The 9,304-nt window shown below is 41.5% G+C and overlaps 1 pseudogene; it reads right to left on the bottom strand.

Moving 5' to 3' along the window:
• The window catches only part of LOC108287718, a 31,975-nt pseudogene that overhangs the window by 2,888 nt on the left and 19,783 nt on the right, over positions 1-9,304 (bottom strand).

Genomic DNA, 9,304 nt, shown 5'->3' with positions numbered 1-9,304 from the left:
GGGCTGAGCGCTGTAGGACTCAGTTGCTGGTCTGCACAGCGGGGCTGAGCGCTGTAGGACTCAGTTGCTGGTCTGCACAGCTGGGCTGAGGGCTGTAGGACTCAGTTGCTGGTCTGCACAGCTGGGGTGAGCGCTGTAGGACTCAGTTGCTGGTCTAGGCTGCTTTTAGCTTGCCCACTTTTGTTTAACTCCTGATACTCTGTAGATGCCTTTGCACTTCCTGCCATACTTCTCTGCGGAATCTATACACTCACAGAAAATGGCAGCAGCCGAATGCATCACACACCGTGGTCCTCTCTACTGCAGCAGCCAGAGGAATCCCAAAATCTGAGGCATCTCTGGCTCCTGAACGGGCTTTTTCTTTTTCTTCTTTTCCTTCCACCGTTTAACAACATCAGCTGCTGTCAAGTCTTTCAACTTCTTCTCTTTATGCTTTTCTTCTTTGTGCTTTTCTTCTTAAAATTCTTCTTCTTTTTAGAAAAGCTAGGCTTGTTGCAAACATGGGTTCCCTGGGACCTCTTCATTTTGGAAGGACTTTCTGCCTCATCTCCAGAGCGACATTCCTGAAAGCCTGCATCACCTTCAGTCCTCTTTTCCTGTTTCTTACATTTTCCTTTTTTCTTCCCGTGGTCTTTCTCATCATCAGACACTGTATCGGGAGGCTTGTGGGTGCCATGGGCAGGGGAGGGCTCGCCAGTGCAGTACAATCCGGGAAACTTAGTAGAGCGGGGGTCTAGGTAAGCCCACTGCCGTGCTCCACCCTGCGGTGGTCACTGAGGCTGCTGGTGGGGGCAGGAAGCACTTGCTCATGCTGATCCCTGACTAGGAAGGGGCGAAGTCTTGTTTCTTATCCATTACACCTGGGACCGCCCACCCGCCACAGCTGCCACCTCCTGGTGCTCACGCTGTCACCACTGCAGCCACCGGAGCTGCCTCCTGCGCTGTGCCCCAGGATGCTCGGAGTGGGGAAGACGCTGGAGACTGAATCCCTAGGGTGAGTCGTGTAGGTATGGAGGGGAACACCCACATGAGTGATCCTAGCTCTTCAGTCATGTAGGTGCATGCAGGGACTCCTACCTCCATGACTAACCACACCAAAACATCCCTTTGATACTGTGATGGTGAATACTGAGTGTCAACTTGACTGGATTGAAGAATACAAAGCATTGATCCTGGGTGTGCTGTGAGGGTGTTGCCACAGGAGCTTAACATTTGAGTCAGTGAGCTGAGGAAGGCAGACTCATCTTTAATGTGGATGGACCCTATCTATCAGCTGCCAGCACTGCTGGAATATAAGCAGGAAGAGGCCGGGTGCGGTGGCTGACGCCTGTAATCCCAGCACTTTGGGAAGCAGAGGTGGGTGGATTACAAGGTCAGGAGATGAAGACCAGCCTGGCTAACATGATGAAACCCTGTCTCTACTAAAAATAGTTAGCTGGGTGTGGCAGCGTGTCCCTGTAATCCCAGTTACTCGTGAGGCTGAGGCAGGAAAACTGCTTGAACCTAGGAGGCGGAGGTTGCAATGAGCCGAGATCTCACCACTGCACTCCAGCCTGGGCGACAGAGAGAGACTCTGTCTCAAGAAAAATAAAAAGAATGTGAGCAGGCAGAAAAATGTGAAAAGGGACCAACCTAGCCTCCCAGCCTACATCTTTCTCCTCTGCTGGATGCTTCCTGCCCTCGAACATCAGACTCCAAGTTCTTCAGTTTTAGAACTCAGACTGGCTCTTCTTGCTCCTCAGCCTGCAGACAGCCTCTTGTGGGACCTCGTGATTGTGTGAGTTAATACTTAATAAACTCGTCTTTTTAACACACACACACACACATTCCATTAGTTCTGTTCCTCTAGAGAACCCCAACTAATACAGACACTAAGGCTCTCGTGCACTCCTCTGTCTGGCAGTACGTTGCACAAGTTGTCACATGTTGTTGCTGGAGCATTAAGTGCTGTCTCTACTACTCCGCTGGTGGGATAGACTCTCACACCTGGTGTTTTCTGGACTCTGCCCTATGCGTCTTTTGCTTTTGCTGATTTTTATCTGTATCTTTTTGCTTCAGTAAGCAACAGCCATGACTATAAATAGCTTTTCTGGGTTCTGTGAGTTCTTCCAGCAAATCGTGAAAGCTGAGGGTAGTCTAAATGTAAGGTGAATAAAAGTTCATCAATAGAAAAGAATTTCCAATGCAATCATGAGATACTGTTATAATATTTTAAACATATGCTTAATGTTGAAAAAACTTCAAGTTTAAAAAACTTTCCCATATTTACGCTGTTTGCTTTAGGAATTCAGAAGAGGTAAGAATCCCTTTAAGTTGTAGGAGTCAAGAAGAGTTTTGTGTAAGAGTCTGGACATTAAACAGGATTTCAAAAGGCACAGGAGAGGAGAAAAGACAGAGCAGGGTGAGAAAAATGCCCTCCAGGGTCACAGGGCAGTACGTAGAACACCTCGGTTGGAATGTGAATTTGAGGAAGAAAAGTACAAAGTTAAGATTGGAAATGGAGGCTGCAGCCAGAGTCTAGTGGGTTTCGATGCTGTTGTTGTTTACCGTAGAATTAAAAGCCAAGCTTTCAACAAACTTAAGCTGACTAAATTTCAGACAGTTTCTGTTTGGGGAGGACCCCCATAACAGTTTCCATATGCTCCTAAATTCTAATCAAAAAGAGAGTCGACTGCAGAAAAAGTCACTTAACGACAACCTTGTGGGGTTCCACACATAACCCCTTTCAGTGATGTCCACATCAAATTTACACAATTTATAACTGCAAAATTGAGTTGTCTTCAGCCAGAAACTATATGCTCCACCTGTCACCTGAAGATTCAGCTGTCTTCTTTTTGGACTACTGTAACATCACAGTAATAAAGGTTTCACAATCAGAACTTAGCTCACAATTTTGGTAATGATTCATGATTCAAAACTGTCTCCAGCTCAGCCTCCCTGTGGTTTCACTGTACCTAAAACCCCCGAAACTGCTGTTGTCTTGAAGACATGTTGCCCTAAATACATACTGTTATCTTTAGGAGTCAGTTGGGGGATGAGGTTGGAGTGGATGGAATTTATAAAGAGTAGGTGTCAGGTTTATGCCAAGGTTTAAATTATAGAAGGGCATGAAACTTCGTATGGTGTTCAAAAGTTACAGCTGTAGGTAGACCACCATACATCATTTTCACAACAGAATATTATACCGACCAGCCCACTTCCTTTTCCCCCAGCCATATAAAGACAATGTTTTAACAATGGCATGTGTTGTTTCTGTTTCAAGGGTGTTTCTTCCATCAGGAGCAGAGCACAAAAGCACTCTATATTTTTTGGTCCTTTAGTTTGGTTCAATGCAAAATTCAGGCCTTTTGGCCATATTAGTGCACACACTAATTTTCTCACATACTCTATGTGTATGTGACAGTACTCATACTCTTTCACACTTTTTCCAGTTTCTGTGTAGTATCTGGTAGGCATGAGCTTTTAGGATGACTGAAATTGAACCTCTTATTCCCCTTTCTCCAAAATTATATACTTTCCATATATTTCTTACCTCAGTGTCACCAATATCCACCCAGACTTCTAAGTTAGACATGAGATCATCCTGACTTTTCCCACGCCTTCATTCTTTATATCCAATTAATCACCAAGTCCCAGCTAATTTACTGCCTGAAAACTTCACCATCCTGTTCACTTTTTTTCTGTCCCACTGAGATTCCTTAGCTCCTCACATAAGTTATTGAAATAACTTCTTGACTGGTTCCTCTGTTTCTCATCTTCTACTCTATTTTCTTTTTGAGAACACATCATAAAATGTTGTACCAAATGTTGAACATGATGGTCAACGAAGATTTTTTCTGCCATCTTCCCACTCCTTGTCCTGCCCAATCTTGGAACAGGCGGTAGTTGAGGGAAGAAAACTTTGCCAGGAACATTTTGGGAGAGTATTGACCTGTTGTGTTAGAGATGTCTGGGTGGAGATATTGAATAGGTGGTGATTCATGAAAGTAATTTAAGGCAGGCAGTATACATTTGGAAGTCTTTAGGATATTAGTGGTATCAGAACCCATGAGGTTGGATGAGATCACAAGGAAAAAATAGAATCAAAGGAAAGGTTCAAAGTCTGAGACCAGGGGCCTTCCAATGTTTAGAGCACAGGAAGATGAGGCAAAAACAACAGAGGAGACTGAGAAGGAGCTTGCAGAGAAATGGAGAAAAATCCAGCTAGAATAGTGTCCTAGAAGCCGAGTGAGCAGTGTACCAAGGAAGCCGCCTGACGGCCTCGATGACATAGCGGTGAAGGGGAAGTGAGATGAGGATGGAAAACCAGCCACTGTACTTAACAACATGAAGGCTGTTGGTGACCTTTCCATTTCTCTAAAGTGATGGGCACAAAAACCAGGTTTGATCAGGCTGTAAAGAGAAGCAGAGGAGAGTAGTTGAGGGAAGAGAATGTAGGCAAGGAATTTTGCTCTAAAAAAAAAAAGAGAGAGAGAAATAGGGTAGATGCTGGAGGTAGAAGTGAACTCTAGAAGGATTTTTAAGATAAGAGATGTTTACATGCCATTGAGCAAGAGAAAATTGGTGACACGGGAAAGAAAGCAGATGGGGACTGAAGTAATGTTTTTGAGTAAGCAAGAGGCGACTGGATCTGGCACACAAGTGGAGGGGCTGGATTTATCTAAGAGCAGGAGAGTTCTTCAAAATTCACAGGAGAGAAGGCAGAGTACGTGGCACAGATGTGGGTAGCTAGACATAGTGGCAGAAGCGTGTGGAAGTTCTCTTCTGACTGCTTCAGTTTTCTCAGGAAAATAGACAGCAAGGTCATCCACTGAAAGTGAAGTATTGGAAACTTCGAAAGGTCCCCTTCTCAATGAAGTCTTTCCTCCTCCACCTATCTAAAATTCAGTCCCCTAAGCACTTATCACCAACATTCCATCTATTTTGCTTACTTGTCAGATTTGCAATTTCCCCACCAGAATTTGAACTCCATGAAAGTAAGATTTTATGTCTGATTTATTTACTACTGCAACACCAGAACCTAGAATACCGACAGGTAAATTGTGTTCGGTCAATACTGGTCAAGTTAATTAATGGAAGCGTTTTGTGATGGTTAGAATGGAGCGGATTAGGCTTTTTAGAACAAAAGTAAAAGAAGCATCTTTCTATCATAAAAGAGTGACTAAAGAAGCTATGGGACTTGCAGGACATGTTGTCCTAACAGTGGGGAACAATCAGACGAGTGAGTGATTTTGAAGGAAAGGGGGGAAAAATAAGTTTGGTTTCTACGGGCACTCCCATGAGTCCAGCTTATTTAACAGGTTGGCTATAATCTTGCGTCTGTTTCAGGGAACTGGAGCAGCTTCATATACCTGCAAGTTTTCTGTAGCTTGGAGAAGATAGTTTTAGACTGTGTTTGGGTCAATTAGGAATGTTGAGTCTTCTTCGTTTGCACAATATATAGCAAAAGCTTCAGGTTCAGCAGCTGACAGTATGACAAATTGTAGGACTGGTGGCCAAAGGGAAATGAATCTTAGAACATTAAAATCCATGATTTTGTGGCATATTTTTTGGACTGCTATGTTCTCTGCCAAAATCTAGCCCACGCCACAGGAACTAACTTATATACACAAACATATTTTGAGCATAGCTATATCAATAATAGTTTCCAGTTTAAAAAAAAAAAGAAAAAGAAAAGAAATGCATCAAGTGACAAGACACCGTGTAGTTATAGGAAACATGAAATGGAGTCAGAGACAGAAATTCTTGTCGTATGTTATGCGAGAGCACACATTCATGCTTTAAAAAACTGATCACCTTTTTTTGGCAATGTGCTATCATGGACCAATAGAAAAAGCTAGGCACAACAATCAGACTTGTATTTGAATCTTGATCAGTCAGGATCAGTCAGAACAGAGAAACTAATCAAGGTGTTTTTTTTTTTTTCTTACCTATTTTTAATTCTAAATAATTGTAATGCAGAAAAGTGTTTACACCATTGATGAAGGGCTGAGGAGCTGACGGAAAAGAAGGCAGGTATGGGCAATTCACAAATTAGCAACAACAAGAAGCTATGACAACTTCTAGGTATATGTGGCAAGAAGGAGGTGGATTATGAAGCTGAGACCATCTCGTGGGACCTAGAACTATAGCTAGACCAGTCAGACCTGGAGCGAGGAAGGAGCTGGAGCTGCTTCTGGAAAGGGTAGCCCAGGCCAAGCAAAAAGTGGGAGGAATGACCTGTCTTGTCTCTTCTTGCCTACCAGGCTCCTCTAGGTCTCAGCCCTCCTACCCCTTGGAACCCACAAAGGAGCCTGGGGATTACAGTTTCTACAATGGTGAGCAGGTCAGGGAGAGGTAGAGAAGGTATCTAAGAGCAGAGAAACCTCTCAGAAACCCTGTTCAACCTTTCATCAGCTGTGAATCCTTGAGTGATTGTTTTAACATTTAGAATCTGTTTCTTTACCTGCAACGTGAGAAAAGGGATGTCTACCTCATACAGGTTTTTGTAATTCCAAATACAATAATGCACATTACCTGGCTCTGAGTGGAAGCCCAAAATACGCCATTTTCGTTTTCCCATTTAGAACTATTCTTCATAGCTTTGTTTTCCTAGAGGAATGAAGTAACTAATGATGCTGAAGATAATTCGGCCACCAAATCTTATCTTAGCTATGCTTTAATTTTAGTAATCTTCATCAAAAACAGTACAGAACCCAAAACTGACTCAGAGGCAGCTACTCAAAGCTCACATTTACCTGGAATTGTTTCTTTGAAATCTTGGTCAGTTCCAGGGGCCCTGACAAGATAGTGTTTGTGGTAATGGCCACAAAATCAATGAAGTGTTTCCAGAAGAGACAGAAGGCAATAGCCCTTAATCTTTGCTGCTAAAATAAGATGCATTTTTCATAGATCTAGAAAAAGAGTTGTTTTAATAGCTGCACTGATATCTTAAGGGAGACATCTTTTGATGGCAAAACCTGCTCTCAAGGTTAGGAAAAGTACATAAAAAAAGTGTAGTTGAGGAAACACAGTGAAACCTCATTTATTTAGTTTGACCTAATTTGAAATTTGGGATAACTTGGTCTTGGAAAGAAGTTCCTGCTGAATAATCTAATTAATTCAATTCAGCAAGCTCTTGGTGAGCTCCTACAGTTGCTTCTGAGCTGGTACTGGAATCAGGATGAAAACTCGTAACACCTAGAACACTGTCATTGCTTTCAAGGTGTTTGTTTCTTGCTGTTTGCGTAAATTATGGTTCTAAGAGCCAACTTAATTAAAAACTAAGCAAGCTGCATAAATCAATACAAATAATTTTTACGTCTTCATTAAATCAGGCTGTGCAGAACTGTTTGTTGTTGTTGTTGTTTGTTTTGTTTTGTTTGGCTTAAAGAGGTAATCATAAATAGAAAAAAATGTGAATTTCTTTAGCAGATAGTTTTGGGACCAAAATCCAACTTTGTCACACACTAGAGCGACTTTGGACAAGCCACCAACTTGTGGATAATAATATTTGCTCTGTAGTATTGCCTTGGTGGTTAACTAAGGAAATATGTGACAGGGCTTGGCCCACTGCCCAGTTCCAGTTCTCAAGAAACATTTGAGGGTTTCTTTCTTCTTTTCTCTCAGAAACACTTCACCTTTTAGCAACAAATTTTAGTTATCCAGTCACTGGAGGGTAATATAGAACCAGTTAAATTTTTTTGTGTATTTCAAAATTATTTATGATCAGCCTTGTCCTATCTAGAGTTTACTTGAATAAAAAAGAGTTTTGTTCTCATTGTTCAACACCCACTTATGAGTGAGAACATGTGGTGTTTGGTTTTATGTTCTTGTGTCAGTTTACTAAGAATAATGGTTTCCAGCTTCATCCATGTCCCTGGACACAGGGAGGGGAACATCGCACACTGGGGCCTGTTAGGGGGTGGGGGGCTAGGGGAGGGATAGCAGGGGATGGGGGGATTGGGGAGGGATAACATTAGGAGAAACACCTAATGTAGGTGACGGGGGGTGGATGCAGCAAACCACCATGGCGTGTGTATACCTATGTAACAGTCCTGTACGATCTGCACATGTATCCCAGAACTTAAAGTGTAATAATAAAAAAAAGTTTTGTGTTTTTGACTTACATACAAGAAAGCACAATTGAGGGTATAGGGAGGACAGTTTTTCTCCTGATAACTAGAATATTACAGAATCCCTCTATTTCTCTAGCAAACAAACAAAAATATTCCCTAGAGCCACCGCTGCTGTATTTTTGGTATATTTTCCTTTTAATAGGCAGTTTTCTTTATGGAATTGTATTAATGATGCATATAATAGATATTTGGTATTCTACCTTTTGGGCTAGCTGTATATTATAAGCATTTTCTCATGTCATTAAACACTCTGCAAAGCACAGTGTTACATTGTAAAGGAGCATCACAATTATGTAAATATCCTCTTACCATTGGGCCCGTTGCTTAAATTTCACTTTCTTTATTATAAATAACACTGTAAATATATCTTGATGCTTGAATATATTCACATATTATTGGACTGTTTCCTGAAAATAGACCCCTAATAATACATTTATAGGTCAAAGTTAATACACTTTAAAGAAGTACTTGATAACAAATATCCATTGAGCGCATCAGCCTGTGAATTATAATTTTTTTTAAATTTAAACTTTTAAAGGAACTTTAAGGAACAAAATAATGTATATTATTATTTAGGCTTTCAGTTGTTTAAATAATGATGAGATTGGAGAATTTTTAATGTTCTTGGTGGCCACTTGAATCTCTTATTTGGCAAATTGCTTGTGAAGGAGCAAATTTTTCCATTTCCTTTTGGTAACTGTTTCTTGAGCATTTTCTGTGCTCCAGACATTGGAACAAAGTATATAGAAATGCATAAAATATTGTCCCTATCTTCGAGGAATTCTAAATTTCAAAGGAGAGAGGGAAAATATAGTGTCATAAGATCAATAATGAAAACATAGAAATAGTTTGCAGTTACAATAGAGGAAAGTGTGATTAATCTTTAAGACTGAAGTGGTTTTGAAGGATGAATGGGAATTTTCCAGGGAGATAATTAGGAAAGAGCTTTTCAGTCCAGAAAGTTAAGAGCACGTACAAAGCCTAGAAGTTTAGAGGAGCAAATATGCAGGAACTAAAAGTAGTTAGCAACTGCCGGACTACAAAATGGGTTAGGAGAGGATTAAGTGGGAAGAAAGGGAGGTGGGAAGATGGAGAAGCCTGCAGGAACCAGATGGTGCTGAACCTTGTATTTCAGGCTACGAGTGTGGCTTGACCCAAACGGTGCCATATGGCCACGGAAGTCAGTC

Source organism: Cebus imitator, unplaced genomic scaffold (genome assembly GCF_001604975.1).
Source record: "Cebus imitator isolate Cc_AM_T3 unplaced genomic scaffold, Cebus_imitator-1.0 Scaffold353, whole genome shotgun sequence".
NCBI lineage: Eukaryota > Metazoa > Chordata > Mammalia > Primates > Cebidae > Cebus > Cebus imitator.
The sequence above is the reverse complement of the archived record's forward strand: the minus strand, read 5'-3'. Positions and strand labels throughout refer to the sequence as shown.